Below are 26,198 nucleotides of genomic sequence, written 5' to 3'. Positions count from 1 at the left end.
GGGAAGTCGACCCACATAATCACTAAATGATGTATCCATTGGATATTCCCCATGTTCAGAGTGCAGAAGACCCTTGCGTGAACTGTTATATTGTTTAGTGATTTTACATAAGTCACATTCCCCAACTAAACGGTGGATATCTTTATACAACGAAGACCACATAAGGTGTTGCTGCACCTTACCCAAGGTCTTATGCAGGCCTAAATGCCCTCCCAACAAAAGAATCATGTAAATACTGATACACCGAGGGGGACAAACTCCCTACGCAAACAAATTCTAAGTTGACCTGATTTATCAACCTCATGACAAAGGATGTCCATCTTCAAGAAATAAACAGGAATCTCTTCCCTGTCCAAAAGCCATTTCCTAATTGGGTCCAAATCAGTGTCCTGATCTTGTTTGACCTTACAATCACCAAAGAGCTGAGTCATCTCAGCGAGAATGCTACAGATGGGGGCATCAGATGATAACAAGCGGCATTCACCTTCGAGAGTACCCTCGCAAAACATTTGACCCAGGGCATCAGCCACCTGGCTGTCAAAGCCTTTAATATTACATACTCGGAAACAAAAGGCGGGTACATGGACTGATTAATCAGCCAATTTTCCTCTGGCACACCAAACCCCAACTCAGGGCTTGGTTGTCAGTCTGCGGGTCGAATTATCTATGCTCAAGATAATGTTTAAACTTTTATATAGCAAATACGACTGCGTAACGCTTTTCATTCATAAACCGAGTACCTCGCCTCTGCACCTGTTAATCTTCTGGAGGCATATGCTAACACATCCATCTGGACAATGAATCTTTTCAAAATGAGGAATGGCTAATACCAGAGGGTTACTGAGCATGGTTTTGATGGCTTCAAAGGCAGACCGCTGACTTTCACTCCAAATAAATTTCTCTCTCTTCTTTCAAAGATTATTAAAGGGAGCCAAAAGTTGAGTAAAATTAGGAACAAATTTCCTAAAATAAATGGCCACACCAATGAATCTGACCACTCCTTTCTTATCATTACCACATCGTTTAAGATAACTATAGATGCAACCAAACTTGATATCCCCCAAAACATGATCCAAAAGACATGAGAGAACAGCAGCCCCAGTGGCTAACCCAAATGGCACCCAATTAAATTGATATGAATTTCAAGCTTTGAAAAAAAAAACAGTGGTATGCTTCGACTTCTCAGAAAATGGCATCCAATAGTAAGCACTGTGAAATAACAAGCATCGGCAAAACACATACAACAGGTACGTAAACCAGGAAGGAAGGACTGATTCCAATACACCCTTTTTATTGAGCTCTTATAATCTACAACTGCTCTATAATCCTTACCCTACCTTTTAGGGATTAAAAATATCAGTGAAGTGTAAGGTGAAGTGGAGGGCCAGATAGCCCTATCTCAGGGCATATCATTGATTTTTTTTCTTTTAGAATTCTCATTGGCAGGGGAGAGATAAGGTGCACAATGTAGCGGAATATCCTCAAGCAAACAACTCTTATAGTGAGTCCAACTGGTTGCTCCAATCAATCCATGAGAATTTCAATAAACTGCTCCAAAACACTCATTAACAGGTTATCTTCACCATGAATAAGGTAATAAAGCTCAAATTCAGACTGCCTGACCCTGTGTGAGTTGACATTATTTATAACATGACAAGAACAAAGGGCTAGTTTCTGAGGTGGACAAAATTTAGAATAAAAGGCGTTACTAGCAAAATCAAGAAATAACCCACCTGCAGAATAAAATCACATCAAAACAAGAGTGCAACAGAAAGGTTCTTGACAAGAATCAGTTTAACAGGCCATAAAAATTGCAAATAGACAGACCCCCATGCACCTCCCTTACCAGAGTGGCAACACAATACCTCTCAGACGAAGGATATAAAGGAGAAAATTTACAGAAATCACAGTACTCTAAATATCAGTTATAATCCAGCAATCTAACTGAGCAATAAACCACACATATGATCCTGGTTAAGCCAAGCACACACATGTGGAAGGCAAAGTTTATTAACAGCTGGAATACATGTGCAATGAGCTGGGGGCTTACCTTAAGTGTCTTAGTCCTCTCCTGAGGACTAACCGGACAGTTGCACACTAGGTTACGATGGGCGCCACATCGAAAACAACTCCTGGTAGTCGCAGAATTAGTAGATGGCTGACACGGATTATCGGTTCGCACAGGAGGGATAGACTGAGACTCCCTAGCCTGACTGTGTTTCTCATCAGCAAACCTAAGTTCCTCTACAGATGAGAACAATTTGCTACATCTGGAAAAGGTGGTAGATTTCCGAGCAAACGTGAGACGTGAACGATCTTCTGGCCACGTGCCCTCGAATATTTTCAAAACACTCTCTTGTTTGTTGACTTTCCTCTCAAAGGCAGAGACCACAATATGAACTTTCTCTATGCATTGAATCAAGGTCTCAATCTATGCTTAAACTTGCCAGTATTATGTACACTTGAGCTCATTCTGAATGTGCAGGAACAATTTGCTTTCTACTGTACAAGACCTCAGCTGCATCAGAGTACCCTGTTCTTGAAGTGTTTCAGATACCAATGAACTCAGCAAGCCCTTAGACGAAGGATGAAGTAACCAAAGAATAACAGCACATGAAATCTGTAAGGCATCTGCATGGTGTTCAAAACTTACTATAAGCCACACCACCTCCTGAACTTGATTTAATGATCAACAGACAACTCAACAATCCTCTTAAGTAAATGCATAATGGGGTTAGGCAATTTACCGAATGAACCTGGAACTGGGCTACTAACACCCTGAGTATCCTCATGCCCTAAACCTTGTAACTGATTAACAACTGGGTTTTCTCCTTCCACACTACTTGCTTCACTGTCTAAATTCAATGTACTAGAGCTAACATGGAGATCTCTTACCCAACCAAGCAACTAACAGTTTCCTTTTGCTATTTATTAAGCTAAAGATGGCCTAAATCACACAGATGATTATTCAAACAAAAAAAGATGTGCTCATACCCCACATAACTGCCTACAGGTGGGCTGACTACCCTGTAAAAACTACACATTTTCATTAACTTCACCAAGCCGACAGAACAAGTGGAAATAGCAGCACCTACCTCACCAATGGTGTACAACAAGAGGTAAAGAGGCCTGTCCAACAAAGTGTGCAATTTGGCCAACAGTTCAGCAATGGCCCCTTCCACAGGAATGTGCCATATTCTCAACTCTCACTTGAGATGTTCCCTCCTTAAATACGACAGGCCCGAATGACCTCAAGATTCCATGTCTATGTACGGCTCTCTGAAACAATTTCAAACGTCTTCGGAGCAAATCATAGATGACAGATGATAACAAAGAGGGCAGGCACTTCTTCCCTCCCCTTAACCCATGAATATGTAGCCTCAGCTACCAACAATATCTGTGAACACAAGACGGGATAGGAAAAAAAAGACTTGGAAGGGCAGGCCCACAGTTGTCATCATTTTTCATTTACAAATTCATATTTATTTTTAATAAGCATAGTTCTTTAACAAAGTGCATGAGCATTGTGTGGCAATTTGAATATGCTCTGGAACTCACCACTTAAAATTAACCAATAATTAAAGTAAATATCGTCATAATGGAATTTTTTTTTTAATTTAAAAAAAATATATCAGACAATCTCAGCCCTTAAGGCTGCAACTTTACAACTAAATAAAACATTTCTGTAAAACATATTCCCCAAGCTATCAACAGACAATCTTGGCACTAATGTAAGCAGACACAATGGAAAATATTTACATGCCACAAGGTGACATTATGTTAAATCATTAATTACTATAAATCAGGACTTCAAAAATAATCTTCAGATTAAGAGAAATTTTTTTATGCAAGGTACTGCCTTAGGAATCTCATACAGTAGGGCTCACTAGCAATCAGAGTGAAATAAGTATAACTGATTGAACTTAAGATCACGACAACCTGAAAACATGATGTCTACATATACAGGCAGGTGGGAAATAGAAAGCCTGATAAAAATCAACTTAATCTTTAGACACCCAACATAAACTAGTCCACCACAGTGTGGCACTGCCCAAATATCAGCTGACACCACAAACACCATGATGTCACACAAACAGGTCTCATGCTTGTGGCAACAAGACTCCTGCTTGTGGCAAGCACGCTACAATCACACGAGGCCTCGAACTTCAGGAACACAATTAACAAAAGCTGTCAACAAGAATACCATAGCATATACACAAACCATGGATCTTGCCGTTGGTGGGGAGGCTTGCGTGCCTCAGCGATACAGATGGCCGTACCGTAGGTGCAACCACAACGGAGGGGTATCTGTTGAGAGGCCAGACAAACATGTGGTTCCTGAAGAGGGTCAGCAGCCTTTTCAGTAGTTGCAGGGGCAACAGTCTGGATGATTGACTGATCTGGCCTTGTAACATTAACCAAAACGGCCTTGCTGTGCTGGAACTGCGAACGGCTGAAAGCAAGGGGAAACTACAGGCATAATTTTTCCCGAGGACATGCAGCTTTACTGTATGATTAAATGATGATGGCGTCCTCTTGGGTAAAATATTCCGGAGGTAAAATAGTCCCCCATTCAGATCTCCGGGCGGGGACTACTCTGGAGGACGTCGTTATCAGGAGAAAGAAAACTGGCATTCTACAGATCGGAGCGTGGAATGTCAGATCCCTTAATTGGGCAGGTAGGTTAGAAAATTTAAAAAGGGAAATGGATAGGTTAAAGTTAGATATAGTGGGAATTAGTGAAGTTCGGTGGCAGGAGGAACAAGACTTTTGGTCAGGTGATTACAGGGTTATAAACACAAAATCAAATAGGGGTAATGCAGGAGTAGGTTTAATAATGAATAAAAAAAATAGGAGCACGGTTTAGCTACTACAAACAGCATAGTGAACGCATTATTGTGGCCAAGATAGACACAAAGCCCATGCCTACTACTGTAGTACAAGTTTATATGCCAACTAGCTCTGCAGATGACGATGAAATTGATGAAATGTATGACGAGATAAAAGAAATTACTCAGGTAGTGAAGGGAGATGAAAGTTTAATAGTCATGGGTGACTGGAATTCATCAGTAGGAAAAGAGAGAGAAGGAAACATAGTAGGTGAATATGGATTGGGTTGGTTGGTTGGTTGTTTTGGGGAAGGAGACCAGACAGCGACGTCATCGGTCTCATCGGATTAGGGAAGGACGGGGAAGGAAGTCGGCCGTGCCCTTTGAAAGGAACCATCCCGGCATTTGCCTGGAGCGATTTAGGGAAATCACGGAAAACCTAAATCAGGATGGCCGGACGCGGGATTGAACCGTCGTCCTCCCGAATGCGATATGGATTGGGGGGAAGAAATGAAAGAGGAAGCCGCCTTGTAGAATTTTGCACAGAGCATAACTTAATCATAGCTAACACTTGGTTCAAGAATCATAAAAGAAGGTTGTGTACCTGGAAGATTGGTTGGTTGGTTGGTTGGTTTGGGGAAGGAGACCAGACAGCGAGGTCATCGGTCTCATAGGATTAGGAAAGGACGGGGAAGGAAGTCGGCCGTGCCCTTTGAAAGGAACCATCCCGGCATTTGCCTGGAGCGATTTAGGGAAATCACGGAAAACCTAAATCAGAATGGCCGGACGCGGGATTGAACCGTCGTCCTCCCGAATGCGAGTCCAGTGTCTAACCACTGCGCCACCTCGCTCGGTACCTGGAAGAATCCTGGAGATACTAAAAGGTATCAGATAGATTATATAATGGTAAGACAGAGATTTAGGAACCAGGTTTTAAATTGTAAGACATTTCCAGGGGCAGATGTGGATTCTGACCACTATCTATTGGTTATGAACTGCAGATTGAAACTGCAAAAAGGTGGGAATTTAAGGAGATGGGACCTGGATAAACTGAAAGAACCAGAGGTTGTAGAGAGTTTCAGGGAGAGCATAAGGGAACAATTGACAGGAATGGGGGAAAGAAATACAGTAGAAGAAGAATGGGTAGCTCTGAGGGATGAAGTAGTGAAGGCAGCAGAGAATCAAGTAGGTAAAAAGACAAGGGCTAATAGAAATCCTTGGGTAACAGAAGAAATATTGAATTTAATTGATGAAAGGTGAAAATATAAAAATGCAGTAAATGAAGCAGGCAAAAAGGAATACAAACGTCTCAAAAATGAGATCGACAGGAAGTGCAAAATGGCTAAGCAGGGATGGCTATAGGACAAATGTAAGGATGTAGAGGCTTGTCTCACTAGGGGAAAGATAGATACTGCCTACAGGAAAATTAAAGAGACCTTTGGAGAGAAGAGAAACACTTGTATGAATATCAAGAGCTCAGATGGCAACCCAGTTCTAAGCAAACAAGGGAAGGCAGAAAGGTGGAAGGAGTATATAGAGGGTTTATACAAGGGCGATGTACTTGAGGACAATATTATGGAAATGGAAGAGGATGTAGATGAAGATGAAATGGGAGATAAGATACTGCGTGAAGAGTTTGACAGAGCACTGAAAGACCTGAGTCGAAACAATGCCCCGGGAGTAGACAACATTCCATTAGAACTACTGATGGCCTTGGGAGAGCCAGTCATGACAAAACTCTACCATCTGGTGAGCAAGATGTATGAGACAGGCGAAATACCCACAGACTTCAAGAAGAATATAATAATTCCAATCCCAAAGAAAGCAGGTGTTGACAGATGTGAAAATTACCGAACTATCAGTTTAATAAGTCACAGCTGCAAAACACTAACGCGAATTCTTTACAGACGAATGGAAAAACTGGTAGAAGCGGACCTCGGGGAAGATCAGTTTGGATTCCGTAGAACTGTTGGAACACGTGAGGCAATACTAACCTTACGACTTATCTTAGAAGAAAGATTAAGAAAAGGCAAACCTACGTTTCTAGCATTTGTAGACTTAGAGAAAGCTTTTGACAATGTTGACTGGAATACTCTCTTTCAAATTCTGAAGGTGGCAGGGGTAAAATACAGGGAGCGAAAGGCTATTTACAATTTGTGCAGAAACCAGATGGCAATTATAAAAGTCGAGGGGCATGAAAGGGAAGCAGTGGTTGGGAAAGGAGTGAGACAGGGTTGTAGCCTCTCCCCGATGTTATTCAATGTGTATATTGAGCAAGCAGTAAAGGAAACAAAAGAAAAATTCGGCCTAGGTATTAAAATTCATGGAGAAGAAGTAAAAACTTTGAGGTTCGCCGATGACATTGTAATTCTGTCAGAGACAGCAAAGGACTTGGAAGAGCAGTTGTACGGAATGGACAGTGTCTTGAAAGGAGGATATAAGATGAACATCAACAAAAGCAAAACGAGGATAATGGAAAGTAGTCAAATTAAATCGGGTGATGCTGAGGGGATTAGATTAGGAAATGAGACACTTAAAGTAGTAAAGGAGTTTTGCTATTTAGGGAGCAAAATAACTGATGATGGTTGAAGTAGAGAGGATATAAAATGAAGACTGGCAATGGCAAGGAAATCGTTTCTGAAGAAGAGAAATTTGTTAACATCGAGTATAGATTTAAGTGTCAGGAAGTCGTTTCTGAAAGTATTTGTATGGAGTGTAGCCATGTATGGAAGTGAAACATGGACCATAACCAGTTTGGACAAGAAGAGAATAGAAGCTTCCGAAATGTGGTGCTACAGAAGAATGCTGAAGATAAGGTGGGTAGATCACGTAACTAATGAGGAGGTATTGAATAGGATTGGGGAGAAGAGAAGTTTGTGGCACAACTTGACTAGAAGAAGGGATTGGTTGGTAGGACATGTTTTAAGCATCAAGGGATCACAAATTTAGCATTGGAGGGCAGTGTGGAGGGTAAAAATCGTAGAGGGAGACCAAGAGATCAATACACTAAGCAGATTCAGAAGGATGTAGGTTGCAGTAGGTACTGGGAGATGAAGAAACTTGCACAGGATACAGTAGCATGGAGAGCTGCATCAAACCAGTCTCAGAACTGAAGACCACAACAACAACATACACAAATAAATTAAGCCAAGAGAACTCTCATCTCTTCTAATGGTACTCGCCAAAAGGAGTCTTTAGAAGCTAATGCTAAGTAGCCAGAAAATTATTCAGTCAGCTATGCATCTAGAAATTCCTTTACACATTTTAACATAACAAGGAACTTAAAGCAAAAAAAAATTTACATCACTCACCAATGTATCTCAGAGACTAAAGCTACTTAAAAGCAGACAAAACAAAGAGAATAAATTAAAGTCCAGAAAACATACCTTAAATGAAAGGCCTTACCAATACAGATCAAGCAAAGGACCGTTAATGCAAGCAGTGTCTTAAAGGATGCATAAGCCCTATCTCTATAACTGATGGTGCTTAACAGAATCTTTTAGCCACCAAGAAATACATTAAAGTCTCAAGCTTCCACAACAGAATCTAAAACAATTCAAATACATTTTAACAATGGTCTCTGCTATCACATTTCTCTGTAAAGTAACTAATGAGATACAACAAATTTTAAAACTATCCCCTAAGTACTAATTAATCTTCCAGTTTTTCACCACAATTGGCCCGTAAAACCTCATTATTTCCAAAATCGCATAAGGTAAACTAAACATATGCTAATGCACTCTGAATAAACCATATGGTAACTATTCCACGAAATTAAACTGCAACAAATCCCAGAAAGCCATGCAAGGTACGGACTTAGTGAGCAGACAGGTGAATAATACTGACCATTGCACAAGAAATGCTGTCCAGTCCAAACACTAAAAATTTCAGCCAATGAAAGGAGGGCCAAATCCACAACTACATCAATCTGATACAATCACAGAAGACTCCCAACACCTGTAAAAGCAATGATTCATCCAAGTCACAAACAGTCTCTATCAGCATGCATGTCTTGTTTTTCAAAGCACTCACCACCAATGGGCAGTGTTGTACTCCAGGACTCAGCTGTCATTAACTCTCAGCGAGCACACAGGATGTTTTTCACATCAGCACAGCAGAGGTATGTCCAGAGATACTACGCTACATTCACACCAGCTACAGAGATGCCAGTAAACCAGACTAATAAAAGAGCCAAACATTCGACTGAGCCGGCATGGTCCCCTTGCTTCTCAAATATCAACATCAAGTGATGTTGGAATAAAACTGCTATTTACAGTGACAGCTGCATCTCCAAGCCAGCAGCACATGACGAGAGTACTTCCTATTGCACCAGAAATTAGGGCTTCTTCCTTTTACATGGAATGCATGTGCTCCGTATCTAGTATTACCTTGCTTTTGTGGACCTTATTGGGGCAATACATTACAGGTTTTAGTATATTCCTAGATTCCGCAATTACAGTTGTTTCTTGAAACTTTATAACTATACTTTGACAGGAAAGTTTGCATCTATCTGTAACTGTTAAGCAGTTTAGGTTTCCTGTAGCCTTGTCATGCTCCCAACCAGTGAACATTTGTTCTACCCTTCTTAGTTTGAGGAAAATTGTGACACAAGTCAACAAAATATCTAACTGGCACTGATTGCTCCAAATTGTAATAAATCAAGACCTGATGAAATTTCTTTCAACTAAAGAAACCTGTGATACCAGCTGGTTGTCAGTGTCTGAACTTACTTTCATTTATAAAGTGTTTAATTCATAAAATGAGATTTTCACTCTGCCGAGTGTGCACTGATATGAAACTTCCTGGCAGATTAAAACTGTGTGCTGGACCGAGACTCGAACTTGGAACCTTTGCCTTTCGTGGGCAAGTGCTCTACCATCTGAGCTACCCAAGCACAACTCAGGCCCCGCAAATTCATGATTACAAACATTTATTAAGTTTTCTAGAACCTGTGTGGAACTTTGCCAAATACATTTTTTCCATTTATATAATAATTGTTATACAGGGTGTTCATAAAGTCCCTCTACAACTTCAAAATTTTATTACAATGGCAGTTGTTGAAATATTTTAACAACATTTCTTTTATTGTAATCAGTGTTTGCAAAAGTTTTTTTTTAGTTGCATGAAGCACATCAAGACAGTACTCGATTTCTTGCCATGTTCGTTGTAGCATAGCATCATCAATGGTGGCAATGGCATTACGAATCCTTTGCTTCAAGTCAGCAATGTCCTGTATCTGTGTTTGATATGTGATATCTTTTACATTCTCCCATAAAAAGAAGTCCAAGGGAGTGACATGTGGTGAATGTGGTGGCCAAGGAAATGGCCCATCCCTCCCAATCCATCTGCCTAGAAATGTTTCATTGAGGAACCGACAAACATGCAGTCCCCAATGTGGTGGTGCACCATCTTGTTGGAAAATAATAGTTGGTTGTAAGTCAATCAATTGTGGTGCCACATATTCAGTCAGAAGGTCGAGGTAAACATCTGCAGTAATTGTTGACTCGTTGAAGAAAAATGGACTATCCCGGTGAAGCTCCCTTGTCATATGGGGGTTTTCAGATCCCCAGGTTCACACATTGTGTCTGTTTAATGTCCCAGAAATATGAAAAGTTGCCTCGTCACTGAAACAAACTTGCTTGAGGAATGCTTCGTCCTCCGAAAGGCATTCCAGCATGTTGAGCGCAAACTCTGTCCGTTTTGGCTTGTCTTTTGGCTCAAGTGGCTGTAAGTGTACAACTGTAAGATCTTGTGGAGGACCTTATGCACAGCTGAACATGGTAGTTGCAACTGTCTGGCAGCAGTGTGGATGAACTTTGTAGGTGAACGAGTGAAGATGTTTAAAATGCAATCGATGTTTTCCTCAAATGTTCTTGGTTGCCCGCTCCTCCCTTTATCCAACACTGTCTCTGTCTCCATAATTTTTTTGTGCCATGCACGGACTGAAGGTCACAATGGTGGATCTCTTCCATACTTTGTCCTGAAGTTCCATTGAGTCTGTACATCTGATTCTGTCTCAATAAACCAGGACATACATTGTGCCTCCTCTTGAGGAGTTGCCATTTTATAGAGGTGCAGTTCCTTCCATCAACAGAGTATCTGAAACACAAAATTTTAGTATATATAAAAACTTTAGTAAACAGTGATTATAATAAAAGAAATTATGTTAAAATATTTCAACAACTGCCACTGTAATAAAATTTTGAAGTTTTATATCCTACAATACAATACCATGAAAATTAATTTTGAAATAAATGACAGTAAATAGGTATAAAACAGAATAGTTCACAATGTCATTTGAAAGTTATTTAAGACAAATGTTACTGTTTACATTTTAATTGATATCCAATTGATACCTGATTAAAATATCAACATAAAATAAGGTCAATAACTTTGGAAATATTTATGCTGTTTTTACAATACTGTCATTACCTGTCATTTTCATAAATCTCTGTTTACACATGAAAAGTATATCCATTAAAATTAAATGTTCATAAAACTTAAAAACAGAAGTCACCTAGACAGTAACGATTTACAGAACTTTCTGAGAGCTGCCGAAACAGCATACACAGTATATACTTGTTTGGTGTCAAATGCATCACTCATATTGCAAGTGTGTTAGTGACTCTTTGGTAGCTGATACTGATTGGAAAGGAAACATGAAAATCAAGAAGCAAGTTATTATGCTTCAGCCATGTCATTTGCACAATGCAGGACTTAATGACTTGTATTAAGACTATACTGTTATCGCTGCCCAAGGCACTGACACCATTTGCAAGTTAAATAAATAATTGATATTACGTGTGATGATTCCTTCTTTAACTTTGTTCACATATGAAGTGGTTTACACTTGGCAGCAATGTTATTTAAAATTAATATCTGCAACAAATATCTGCAAATTAAGAGAGGATCTTTACAAACTGAAACAGGCAAAAGTTAAATTTTTAACAAACTATCATACCTAACTCCATTAACACTTTGACCACCACAAGGCCAGTGGAGGCCACAGCAGAGGTTCATACCTGAAGGCATGTGCTGGGCCCTCTTTTGGCCACAAGCTCTAGTATGTTTAGTACAATCCATTATGCAGTTTTGTGTATTAATTTGCATTTCTTGACTGAATTGACACTGGTGTACGAGAAGTCAAGTACAATATCCCATTCAACATTTTCACTTTGTTTTTCACAACTTTATGCACCACTGACATATATACTGAACTGTGGAGCTTGTGGGCACCAGTGGATGCACGGCATCATATAGGAACCTCTGCTCTGTCTGTCAGGTGCCTCACGGCAGTTGACATGTTGTGGAAGAAAAGAGTCAAAAATTTTAAAAATTGCTTAAAACTCTATATCACACAGACATGTTTGAGCTGTGTGACTGAGTATCTCAAACGAACCTAAATATTACATTGTTACAGAAAATATGTAGCAACCTTTTAAATACCTGTAAAGTGCAAAGTTGTTTTGTTTTTAATAGCATATATATTTATCGCCCCCCCCCTCCCCCCCATGAACCAAGGACCTTGCCGTTGGTGGGGAGGCTTGCGTCCCTCAGCAATACAGATGGCCGTACCGTAGGTGCAACCACAACGGAGGGGTATCTGTTGAGAGGCCAGACAAACGTGTGGTTCCTGAAGAGGGGCAGTAGCCTTTTCAGTAGTTGCAGGGGCAACAGTCTGGATGATTGACTGATCTGACCTTGTAACAATACCCAAAACGGCCTTGCTGTGCTGGTACTGCGAACGGCTGAAAGCAAGGGGAAACTACAGCCGTAACTTTTCCTGAGGGCATGAAGCTTCACTGTATGGTTAAATGATGTGGTGTCCTCTTGGGTAAAATATTCCGGAGGTAAAATAGTCCCCCATTCGGATCTCCGGACGGGGACTACTCAAGAGGAGGTTGTTATCAGGAGAAAGAAAACTGGCGTTCTACAGATCGGAGAGTGGAATGTCAGATCCCTTAATCGAGCAGGTCGGTTAGAAAATTTAAAAAGGGAAATGGATAGGTTAAAGTTAGATATAGTGGGAATTAGTAAAGTTCGGTGGCAGGAGGAACAAGACTTTTGGTCAGGTGAATACAGGGTTATAAATACAAAATCAAATAGAGGTAATGCAGGAGTAGATTTAATAATGAATAAAAAAATAGGTGTGTGGGTAAGCTACTACAAACAGCATAGTGAACGCATTATTGTGGCCAAGATAGACACAAAGCCCACACCTACTACTGTAGTAAAAGTTTATATGCCAACTAGCTCTGCAGATGACGAAGAAATTGATGAAATTATTCAGGTAGTGAAGGGAGACGAAAATTTAATAGTCATGGGTGACTGGAATTCGACAGTAGAAAAAGGTAGAGAAGGAAACATAGTGGGTGAATATGAATTGGGGGAGAGAAATGAAAGAGGAAGCCGTCTGGTAGAATTTTGCACAGAGCATAACTTAATCATAGCTAACACTTGGTTCAAGAATAATGAAAGAAGGTTGTATACATGGAAGAACCCTGGAGATACTAAAAGGTATCAGATAGATTATATAATGGTACGACTGAGATTTAGGAACCAGGTTTTAAATTGTAAGACATTTCCAGGGGCAGATGTGGACTCTGACCACAATCTATTGTTTATGAACTGTAGATTAAAACTGAAGAAACTGCAAAAAGCTGGGAATTTAAGGAGCTGGGACCTGGATAAACTGAAAGAACCAGAGGTTGTACAGAGTTTTAGGGAGAGCATAAAGGAACAATTGACAGGAATGGGGGAAAGAAATACAGTAGAAGCAGAATGGGTAGCTTTGAGGGATGCAACAGTGAAGGCAGCAGAGGATCAAATAGGTAAAAAGACGAGGGCTAGTAGAAATCCATTTGGTAACAGAAGAAATATTGAATTTAATTGATGAAAGGAGAAAATATAAAAATGCAGTAAATGAAGCAGGCAAAAAGGAATACAAACGTCTCAAAAATGAGATTGACAAGAAGTGCAAAATGGCTAAGCATGGATGGCTAGAGGACAAATGTAAGGATGTAGAGGCTTATCTCACAAGGGGTAAAATAGATACTGCCTACAGGAAATTAAAGAGACCTTTGGAGAAAAGAGAACCACTTGCATGAATATCAAGAGCTTAGATGGAAACCCAGTTCTAAGCAAAGAAGGAATTTTGCTATTTGGGGAGTAAAATAACTGATGATGGTTGAAGTAGAGAAGATATAAAATGTAGACTGGCAATGGCAAGGAAAGCGTTTCTGAAGAAGAGAAATTTGTTTAACATCGAGTATAGATTTATGTGTCAGGAAGGAAAAGAAACATGGACAATATATAGTTTGGACAGGAAGAGAATAGAAGCTTTCGAAATGTGGTGCTACAGAAGAATGCTGAAGATTAGATGGGTAGATCACATAACTAATGAGGAGGTATTGAATAGAATTGGGGAGAAGAGGAGTTTGTGGCACAACTTGACGAGAAGAAGGGACCGGTTGGTAGGACATGTTCTGAGGCATCAAGGGATCACAAATTTAGCATTGGAGGGCAGTGTGGAGGGTAAAAATCGTAGAGGGAGACCAAGAGATGAATACACTAAGCAGATTCAGAAGTATGTAGGTTGCAGTAGGTACTGGGAGATGAAGAAACTTGCACAGGATAGGGTAGCATGGAGAGGTGCATCAAACCAGTCTCAGGACTGGGTTTGACCTTCCTACTCACCCACATTAATTTACAATTTTCCACATTTAGGGGTAGCTGTCATTCATCACACCAACTGGAAATTTTTCTAAGTAATTCGGTATCTTACGACAGTCATGCTACTTTGACACCTTACCGTACACCACGGCATCATCAGCAAACAATGGCAGATTGCTGCCCACCCCATCTGCCAAATCATTTATGTACATAGAGAACAGCGGTCCTATTACACTTCCCTGGGGCACTCCTTACAATATCCTTCTCTCTGGTGAACACTCACCATCGAGGACAACATACTGGGTTCCATTATTTAAGAAGTCTTCGAGCCAACCACATATCTGTGGACATATTCCATATGCTTGTACCTTCATTAACACTTGGCAAAGGGGCACCGTGTCAAGTGTCTTCCAGAAATCTAGAAATATAGAATCTACCTGTTGCCCTCCATCCATAGTTTGCAGTACATCATATGAGAAAAGGGCAAGCTGAGTCTGGACATAAAATTGAATGACATGTCCACTATTCTCAGCTGAAAATTATCAACTACATTCCATGGACAAAGAATAAATAAATAAACATTCAACATCTCTTGTTAGTACTATTTGGTCCACGTCCCAATAATGTTTTTGTCAATATTCTCCTTTGTACAGCTGACATCGAGATTTTATCCTGCTTATGAGTGAAATCTTGCATTTATTTTTGCAACTGAATGACCTCCATTATTGGTGTTGCATATTTATTACTAGAGGTTAAGCAATCTTTTAGAATTTATCTGTTAATTCAACAGTCATCCAAAGGTCAAAATCACCTTTTATTTGGTGAATTTCCCTTTTTTCGACACTGCATTAGTTGGTTCACCATTCACATATGACCAGAAGGTGCGTTAGTTTGATGGGGAATGTTTAGTATCCAGATTACTCCTCAAGGACACTCTGCTGGCCCAAAAATTGACTATTTCTAGCGTTCTTTTAAGCTGTGCCTTCTGTGACTCAATGCCTCTTTGTTCCACAATATCGTTGGTCACATCAGTTGAGATCCCACAGTTGTTATGCAAATAAGGAATTAATGGATTCGGTAGGTCTGTACTCAATAGCATGTCAACCATCACACACTACAAATTCCCAGAAGCTCAGATGTATTGTTTGCTCAGCCACTTAGAATCACAGAGCCACACCACTGACTTCGTCAAGAAATGTGTTTTGCAGTGAGACAAGTATCGACACAGTCAGTCCACGACACCTGGAGTGCAACAAACTATCGGCACAGCGACCTCTGTCGTGGCTTCCTGTGACTTGACAGCAGAGATAGAGGCATGCTGGCAGTGGTGTCTCCGAGGATCGGACAGCATAGTTCACAGGAGCTGCACCCCAGCATCTTTTCAGACGATCTGTGTGCAGCATAATATGGACATCTGGAGGCTCTTAGGGAGAATGAACACCGCCAGATTACATTTGTCATCATTGTGGAGGTTCAGCACCTGTCGTGGTGGTATAGGGAGCTATTGGACACACTACCTGATCATCTCTTGTTCATATAGCAGTAATATGGAAAGCATATGCTACATTCTGTTGTGATGAGGCCAGTGGCTGTTCCATGTCTTTAAGGTACGCATGACACTATCATTCAGCACAATAATGAATGAGTGCATGTTGCCCTAACTGTTCTGACCTACCTTGTTACACAGGGTGATTAGCTGTTGCCCATGCCAGCACATCCTTCAGAACTATAGCATATTGAAAATGTCTAGTCGTGGGTCATGACAGCCTTCCATGCCACCACGTGCTTGCATCTATGACTGACAAACTCTGGAACAGAGCTGAAGCAGCACGGAATGACCTACTCATATAATTAAGTCATTGAAGTTCAGATCCACCTGAGGCCTGCCTGAGTTAGTGCTGTTACTATCTCCAGTATTGGCAGATATGTGCACTACATTCCACCTCCTGTATATGATTAAACTATCTACAAGTGTAATCATGTTTTCTTTTCGCTATAATGTGTACAAGTAATAACTAAAACCTCATTATTTACTATTTTTCCCTAGGTTACAATATTATTTTACCTTTCACCTTTACTGAATGGCAGCCATTTTTGCTTGTAAGCACACGATGATGTTTCAGTTTAGAGATATTGGCAAAAATATGAATATCTCTGCACTGGGTTGAGTTACAACATTGCAATTGACATGATTGTTTTTAGAAAAGTGTCCTCTATAACACTGTCTATTGCACAAAATACCCTAAATTCAAAAATAAATATATAATTTTTGCACAGTTTGTACATCTATATGATATCAATGTACTTTAAAAATTTCAACATTGATATCTGACTGTGAACAAAGATATAACTTTCTGAAAATGAGGAGGTAATTCACATTACTCTACAACTGATCTTATGGCTGTTGCCTATTTATGTGTGATACTGGCAGGATATAATCAGTTATTATTTAAGTAGGTACTGAATTATATACAAAAAGTGGAAACATCACTGGAATTAACATTTATATTATGCTGACATACTTAAATTAAATAATTTCAATTAACATCCTTCAAGATGCGACTGTTCCTGCTGTGGTAAGTTCAACCACTGAAAGTTTAGTTAAAACATTTTTCATTGGTATCCAAACTTTGTCACTAGTAGATTTCTTGAACGATGTTCTTGGGCCAGCAGGATGGTAAAAATGCACAAAAACATATTGTTTTCCAAACTTATTCTTTCAACCCCTGCAAGCCACCACAGTCCATCATACACACATCCCACTATATCATTCAACGTTAAAGACAGAGATGTAATTTTACTGAGACAATGATCATCATAAATTTCGGTTTCTGATGTTACATAGCACCAACCTAAGTTTTCTGAAATTCCAAGGAATATGTGGAAATGCCTTGTTCCTTTTATTGGCATACAGTTTTCAAATCTGGTTTGAAGTGTTGTTTTCATATGCAGAACCACTTCTTTTGTGATCAGAAAATAGGTAATGCCTTCAATATTATCCTTGCAAAAGACATACATGTCCTGTACTGTGAGAATTTGGTCTGTGGTTGGTCTTTGTAGGTTGGCTCTACCTACTCCACATTTCGTTGTACCTCCTGCTCCATCACATGTATTTTTACCACGGCAAGATGCAAAAAAATGCCATTCAGTCTCCAACCCAAAGTCTACTTTGTGAATGCACAGATTTAAAAAATTCTTTTTGTTCTTATACTGACTACCACGTCCATCTGAAAAATATATCAGCTTCTCAACCTTGGGAAAATTTTTTTTATGTAATTTATTATATACTTTTGAAACACATATACAGCCAAAGTGTTGTGCTCCAATAGTCGCTTAGAATGCAAATTGAAGAACTGCAAACTTTGCCTTCCTCATTTTTAAAGTAGAGAATAAATGGATGGACTATTGCCTGGTCATTGACCCAGTGGTACCCTTGTTTTGCATCCTGAATCACAAATGTAAAATTTTCTACAAAATCAGCTAGCACTATGCATTCAGTTTCCTGAAGTTGTACTTTTTTGTTCTTCAAAAACTTTGGATTTTAGAATCATAGTGGTGACTTCTGAATTTTTTGTAAATTATCAATTAAAGATTCCAAGTACTCTTCCTGAGATTTAACCACTGCTATCATTTCTGCTCTGTCCGTTGTGACCCATTGTTTGAAGGTAATACTGTCTGGCATTTCCTCACCATATTCATGAAACAATTTAATAACAGTTTCCTTACCAGGGCATTTACTACACAAACTCATCATGCGGTCATAACTGTTAGTGTCACAGACTATTAAATCTAGTAACTCTGTTGTTAAGATCACTGAGTTTTGCACCCACAATCATCAGTTTGACATTTTGATGATATAAACAAACACATGTGGAGTGTGTCCCTGATGAGCCACCCAAAATACACCACTTACGGCGGAGGTCACAAAATTTTGACCTTGCAATTTTGCATTCAGGATGAGAATTTTTGAAAGCTATATTTAAATTTGACAGCACTAGTCATTTCTGCTTTGTTACTTTAACTCCATTAATAAAAATTCTTTTGCTATCTTTGCAACCTGGGCACATTCTACTGTTTTCATCACCTTTAAAAAAACTGCTGGATCTTTTTAATTGTTTTATCACTTATACCTACTCATTTCTTCTTTCCTAAAACTGGAAGAATGCATTGCTCTTTCACTAATTTTTGGGTTAGTTTAACCAAACGATGAGAAACATTTAATTATGAACTATTTTTTCTCTTGACCATGAGTCAGGGAACAAACTTAAAATTTTAACTTTTTCCTCTTTAGATGTCAATGAACCTCCCCTCCATGAACCATGGACCTTGCCGTTGGTGGGGAGGCTTGCATGCCTCAGCGATACAGATGGCCGTACCGTAGATGCAACCACAACAGAGGGGTATCTGTTGAGAGGCCAGACAAACATGTGGTTCCTGAAGAGGGGCAGCAGCCTTTTCAGTAGTTGCAGGGGCAACAGTCTGGATGATTGACTGATCTGGCCTTGTAACATTAACCAAAACGGCCTTGCTGTGCTGGTACTGCGAACGGCTGAAAGCAAGGGGAAACTACAGCCGTAATTTTTCCCGAGGACATGCAGCTTTACTGTATGATTAAATGACGATGGCGTCCTCTTGGGTAAAATATTCCGGAGGTAAAATAGTCCCCCATTCGGATCTCCGGGTGAGCACTACTCAAGAGGACGTCGTTATCAGGAGAAAGAAAACTGGCATTCTACAGATCGGAGCGTGGAATGTCAGATCCCTTAATCGGGCAGGTAGGTTAGAAAATTTAAAAAGGGAAATGGATAGGTTAAAGTTAGATATAGTGGGAATTAGTGAAGTTCGGTAGCAGGAGGAACAAGACTTTTGGTCAGGTGAATACAGGGTTATAAATACAAAATCAAATAGGGGTAATGCAGGAGTAGGTTTAATAATGAATAAAAAAATACGAGTGCGGGTAAGCTACTACAAACAGCATAGTGAACGCATTATTGTGGCCAAGATAGACACAAAGCCCATGCCTACTACAGTAGTACAAGTTTATATGCCAACTAGCTCTGCAGATGATGAAGAAATAGATGAAATGTATGACGAGATAAAAGAAATTATTCAGGTAGTGAAGGGAGACGAAAATTTAATAGTCATGGGTGACTGGAATTCGTCAGTAGGAAAAGGGAGAGAAGGAAACATAGTAGGAGAATATGGATTGGGGCTAAGAAATGAAAGAGGAAGCCGCCTTGTAGAATTTTGCACAGAGCATGACTTAATCATAGCTAACACTTGGTTTAAGAATCACAAAAGAAGGTTGTATACCTGGAAGAATCCTGGAGATACTAAAAGGTATCAGATAGATTATATAATGTAAGACAGAGATTTAGGAACCAGGTTTTAAATTGTAAGACATTTCCAGGGGCAGATGTGGATTCTGACCACTATCTATTGGTTATGAACTGGAGATTGAAACTGCAAAAAGGTGGGACCTGGATAAACTGAAAGAACCAGAGGTTGTAGAGAGTTTCAGGGAGAGCATAAGGGAACAATTGACAGGAATGGGGGAAAGAAATACAGTAGAAGAAGAATGGGTAGCTCTGAGGGATGAGGTAGTGAAGGCAGCAGACGATCAAGTAGGTAAAAAGACAAGGGCTAATAGAAATCCTTGGGTAACAGAAGAAATATTGAATTTAATTGATGAAAGGAGAAAATATAAAAATGCAGTAAATGAAGCAGGCAAAAAGGAATACAAACGTCTCAAAAATGAGATTGACAGGAAGTGCAAAATGGCTAAGCACGGATGGCTAGAGGACAAATGTAAGGATGTAGAGGCTTGTCTCACTAGGGGTAAGATAGATACTGCCTACAGGAAAATTAAAGAGACCTTTGGAGAGAAGAGAACTACTTGTATGAATATCAAGAGCTCAGATGGCAACCCAGTTCTAAGCAAACAAGGGAAGGCAGAAAGGTGGAAGGAGTATATAGAGGGTTTATACAAGGGCGATGTACTTGAGGACAATATTATGGAAATGGAAGAGGATGTAGATAAAGACGAAATGGGAGACAAGATACTGCGTGAAGAGTTTGACAGAGCACTGAAAGACTTGAGTCGAAACAAGGACCCGGGAGTAGACAACATTCCATTAGAACTACTGATGGCCTTGGGAGAGCCAGTCATGACAAAACTCTACCATCTGGTGAGCAAGATATATGAGACAGGCGAAATACCCTCAGACTTCAAGAAGAATATAATAATTCCAATCCCAAAGAAAGCAGGTGTTGACAGATGTGAAAATTACCGAACTATCAGTTTAATAAGTCATGGCTGCAAAATACTAACGTAAATTCTTTACAGACGAATGGAAAAACTGGTAGAAGCGGACCTCGGGGATTCCGTAGAAATTTTGGAACACGTGAGGCAATACTAACCTTACGACTTATCTTAGAAGAAAGATTAAGAAAAGGCAAACCTACGTTTCTAGCATTTGTAGACTTAGAGAAAGCTTTTGACAACGTTAACTGGAATACTCTCTTTCAAATTCTGAAGGTGGCAGGGGTAAAATACAGGGAGCAAAAGGCTATTTACAATTTGTACAGAAACCAGGTGGCAATTATAAAAGTCGAGGGGCATGAAAGGGAAGCAGTGGTTGGGAAAGGAGTGAGACAGGGTTGTAGCCTCTCCCCGATGTTATTCAATCTGTATATTGAGCAAGCAGTAAAGGAAACAAAAGAAAAATTTGGAGTAGGTATTAAACTTCTTGGAGAAGAAGTAAAAACTTTGAAGTTCGCCGATGACATTGTAATTCTGTCAGAGACAGCAAAGGACTTGGAAGAGCAGTTGAACGGAATGGACAGTGTCTTGAAAGGAGGATATAAGATCAACAAAATCAAAACGAGGATAATGGAATGTAGTCAAATTAAATCGGGTGATGCTAAGGGAATTAAATTAGGAAATGAGACATTTAAAGTAGTGAAGGAGTTTTGCTATTTAGGGAGTAAAATAACTGATGATGGCCGAAGTAGAGAGGATATAAAATGTAGACTGGCAATGGCAAGGAAAGCGTTTCTGAAGAAGAGAAATTTGTTAACGTCGTGTATAGATTTAAATGTCAGGAAGTCGTTTCTGAAAGTATTTGTATGGAGTGTAGCCATGTATGGAAGTGAAACATGGACGATAAATAGTTTGGACAAGAAGAGAATAGAAGCTTTCGAAATGTGGTGCTACAGGAGAGTGCTGAAGATAAGGTGGGTAGATCACGTAACTAATGAGGAGGTATTGAATAGGATTGGGGAGAAGAGAAGTTTGTGGTACAACTTGACTAGAAGAAGGGATCGGTTGGTAGGACGTGTTTTGAGGCATCAAGGGACCACAAATTTAGCATTGGAGGGCAGCGTGGAGGGTAAAAATCGTAGAGGGAGACCAAGAGATGAATACACTAAGCAGATTCAGAAGGATGTGGGTTCCAATAGGTACTGGGAGATGAAGAAGCTTGCACAGGATAGAGTAGCATGGAGAGCTGCATCAAACCAGTCTCAGGACTGAAGACCACAACAACAACAACAACAACAACAACAACAACAACATGTCAATGAACATTTAATTTTTAATTTCTCTATTAAGCTCAAATATTCAGTTTCATATGATGCTGGTGGTAGGTTTTCTTCTTCTTTAGAAATATCGTTGGTACCTGTATTACTACAGCCTGATTCCAAGTCTTTTCTAATTTTGTCTGATATTTGTTGTACCATATTTTCAATAGCTGCTTTTCTTTTGCTGCTACTTAATTTTATTATTTTTAAGAAGGAGATACGTCTAACTTAGAACAAGCAAAATAAAATATGCTGACAGCTTCCTCATTAGGAATATAAATGTCATTAACAAGGTTACATGATTCTGGTTCAGGATTCACAACAAATATTTTTGAGTAACAATTTGGGCACAGGGAATTTGCTGGAATCACATTATGTTTCACTTGGGAAGCTGTTTCAATCTCACAAGGACAGATGTTTAAGTTTTATTTCCCTCAAATCTTTAGTACCATGCTTTTTATTAACTTTAAGTGGATCTCAGCACTTCCTTCCAAAAATATGGTTGTACTTCAGAATATATTTCTTCTCATGATACTCACACACTGAAGTTACAGAAGAACTTACTCGAAATTTAAACAAAGTTTGTCTAACTTCATCAAAGTCATTGACATTTTTCAAGTTTTTTGAAACTGAACCGAAAACTGTTTTGTGACACACTTCAATTGCTATATGTCCAACAGAGCACTGATCATCCATGTTATTGCATTCCAGTTAATCTCTCAAAATTAATTACAAATTACACACAGAACAAAGCACATAACACATTCTACACTATCAATGAAGAGTGTACATCGACTCTAACAGAGGTTTCAGAACAGACTGACTTCAACAATGCCACTCCCAGCAATAATGCACACTCAGCAATACTGTACTTCTTTATTGACAATAAACCTAAACATAAATGGGCATTTTTATTGCCACAGAACAAAAGCAAAAACTCCTATTGTTTAATAATGTATTATTAAAAATAAATAAACTAAATGAATATAGGTTGATAGTGTTAACTAAATATATGTCACAATTAAATTTTATTACAATGAAACAATACACCAATTAAATAGGCAACAGCCATAAGATCAGTTGTAGAGTAATGTGAATTATTTCCTCATTTTCAAAAATTCATATGTTTGTTCACAGTCAGATATAAATGTTGAAATTTTTACATTGCATTGATATCATATAGGTGTACAAACTGTGCAAAAATCATATTTTTATATTCAGTCCCATCTGAGATAACTAACCCCAAACTTTACAAAAAATGAAAATTTTCAAATTTCAAAAATTCATAAAATATCAAGGAAACATTTTTAAGTGTTCCTGCTCTATATGAGGCTAGTAGTGTATGATATCTAACTATAGGAAAAAAATAGAGTCTCATAAATCACTCCTTGTTTGTTATTTTTGGGACTAAAAAGTGGATTTTTGAAAATTTGGATACCAAATTTTGGAGGTAATTTTGGCTGGTTATTTTTGAATTTAGGGTATTTTGTGTAATAAGCAATGTTGTAGAGGACACTTTTCTAAAAACAATCCCATCAATTGCAATGTTGTAACTTAACCCAATGCAGAGATATTCACATTTATGCTAACGTCTCTAAACTGAAACATCGTCGCGTACTTACAAACGAAAATGGCCGCCATTCAGTAAAGGTGAAAGGTAAAATATTTAGAAAAACTGTTTTGAAATTCTCAATTTTAGGGTGATCACATATAAAAAAAACTAAAATATTTAAAAATTGTCAAGCAACCATCACTGGACACTTTCATATGGATTGACCCAGCTAATACTCATATGTAAAATGGTTTCATTCTTATATCAGAAATAATATCCACTTTTATCCACTACGTCACCTTTAAAACTTAAACTCTGCCCGAACAGACCATGAAGGCCTAACGGTACCGACCGGCCGCCGTGTCATCCTCTGTCCGAAGGCGCCACTGGATACGGATGGATATGGAGGGGCAGTGGTCAGCACACCGCTCTCCTGGCCACGTGTCAGTTTACGAGATTGGAGCTGCTACTTATCAGTCAAGTAGCTCCTCAGTTTGCCTAACAAGGGCTGAGTGCCAACAGCGCTCGACAAACTGGATGGTCACCCATCCAAGTGTTAGCCCAGCGCAACAGCACTTAACTTCAGTGATCTGATGGGAACCGGTGCTACCACTGCAGCAAAGGCCATTGGCATTATATCATCTTTATTGCTAACTAAATCCAGTACCCCACATATGCGGAAAAGCTATTAAGACAAGAAGCAACAATTATTATAGGATATTGTCACTGAGAAAACTGTTGTGATTAATCAGATGCTGGTCATATTCAATTTCTGTCACCATAAAAACTTCACCATTCACCAAATTTGAATCTGAAGACCGATGTAAATTCCAGCTTTCCACATTTATTCTCAACACAGAATAATATCATTACAGTACTAGCATATACAATTACATACACAATATTCTTCAACTGAAATTTTACCCTCAGTAGTCTGTCAATGCTCTGATTATATCAGTTCCTATTCAGTAACACTAGTAATGGTGCTTCTCATTGATTTTTATACAAACTACACCAGACTTCAGCTAATACATTTAGTTTCCAGTGAGCTGTAACTACATGTTTAAGCCATTGAAATCTGCACACAACAATTTTTTTTACACTCATATCACTTACAGTACTACATATAACATGCATCTTACATTTCAATTTCAGGTGCATGTAGCACGTTTACCTGAAACTGTGGATATTTTCCTTTACATGTGACAGAGAATGAAAAGTTGGTGGAACATCAAATGGTTCTGTTTTTTATTTACAGTGCCAATAGATCTAGATGAAAAATATTTTCTTCATAGGTTTATTTTATGTGTTGGCTTGGTTTTTTTTCTTTCCTTTCCATTTTCAATCTGTGGGTGAAACAATTCCATCAAACTTCTTGAGTAGTAAAACTGTTATTACAAGAGCTTGCTGAAAAGTAATTTTTATGTGAAAACTCTTAAAGGATTTTAAATAAAACTAATGTTATTAACATTGTACATCCTTATTCTTCTTGTCTACCTATTTGCAGCCCTTTGCTGCTACAAGGCTCCAAATTGTAGTGTGTAACATGTCAGAGTTTAACATGATAACGTTGGTGTGCAAGTAACAGCAGGTTGTAGTTGAGTTTCAAATTCGTAGGGTTTGTCCACACATGGGGCACCCTCTCCTTCGGCATGACAATGGCAGAGATCACACAAACATCTGAAAGATCTGACTACATGGTTTCGCTGTCATCGATCATCCTCCATACAGTCCCAACTAATTTTCATCTGTTTCCAAAATTTAAAGGACGCCTTCAAGGACTTCACTTTGACAGTGATGAGCAGAGCAAGCAGAGGTGAGACTGTGGCTCTGTCAGTAAAAGTCAAACATTCTACAGTGACAATATCAATAAACTGGTCTCTTGTTGAGAGAAATGTGTTCATTGTCAGAGTGTCTATGTTGTGAAATAAGTCCGTAGACATGAAGAATAAAGGCGCAGAATAACAATAACATTTGGTTTATTTTGGAAGCTTTAAGAATTTTCACAAAAAATTCTGAGGTATAACTTTTCAGCACACCCTCGTACTATTAATGATTATGTAAAAAGAAGTCACACTGCGAATAGAATAAATAATGAGACTAACTGAAGTTGTATAATTTTACACAAATAGGCCTACTTTTATGAGACTTACATAAAATGGACTTACGGAATAAATTCATAAGATTTGTCAACAAATATTTTTATACAAAACATTAGTCTCATCTGATTAGTAGTGTTGTCACAACTTAATATTCATTCTACAGTTATTTGGTAATACTGTCACAATTTAAAATCCGTCTTGAGTTGTTCAGTTATGGTACTTTATTTGGAAAAAAAATTGGCGTTTTCAAACAACACAGCCTGTCAAAGGTATTATTACTTCCTTGCCGTACACGTATTTTTCTTTACAGTCAATCGCTGCACAAGATCTCACCATCGTAACAAACAGAATCTTCGTTGAAAATTGTACAATCAAGACAAAATTAAACATTACTATATCACCTACCTGCAAACAATAGCGTATTTGTCACCTGACTGATCAGATGTCACGCACACCACAGAA

General features: G+C 38.9%; 1 long non-coding RNA gene across 1 annotated transcript; it reads right to left on the bottom strand.

Annotated features, from left to right (window-relative positions):
- Positions 1-3,109: 3,109 nt before the first annotated feature.
- Positions 3,110-24,946, bottom strand: LOC126259572 (uncharacterized). Its single transcript, XR_007546529.1, has 3 exons — positions 24,809-24,946; positions 8,862-10,928; positions 3,110-3,279 (listed from the first exon to the last, which is right to left on the bottom strand). It is a non-coding gene; the product is annotated as an uncharacterized LOC126259572 (long non-coding RNA).
- Between the last annotated feature and the right edge of the window lie 1,252 nt (positions 24,947-26,198).

Source organism: Schistocerca nitens, chromosome 5 (assembly GCF_023898315.1).
Source record: "Schistocerca nitens isolate TAMUIC-IGC-003100 chromosome 5, iqSchNite1.1, whole genome shotgun sequence".
NCBI classification, from domain to species: Eukaryota; Metazoa; Arthropoda; class Insecta; order Orthoptera; family Acrididae; genus Schistocerca; species Schistocerca nitens.
Note: the sequence above shows the minus strand (reverse complement) of the source record. Positions and strands in the feature narration are given on the sequence as shown.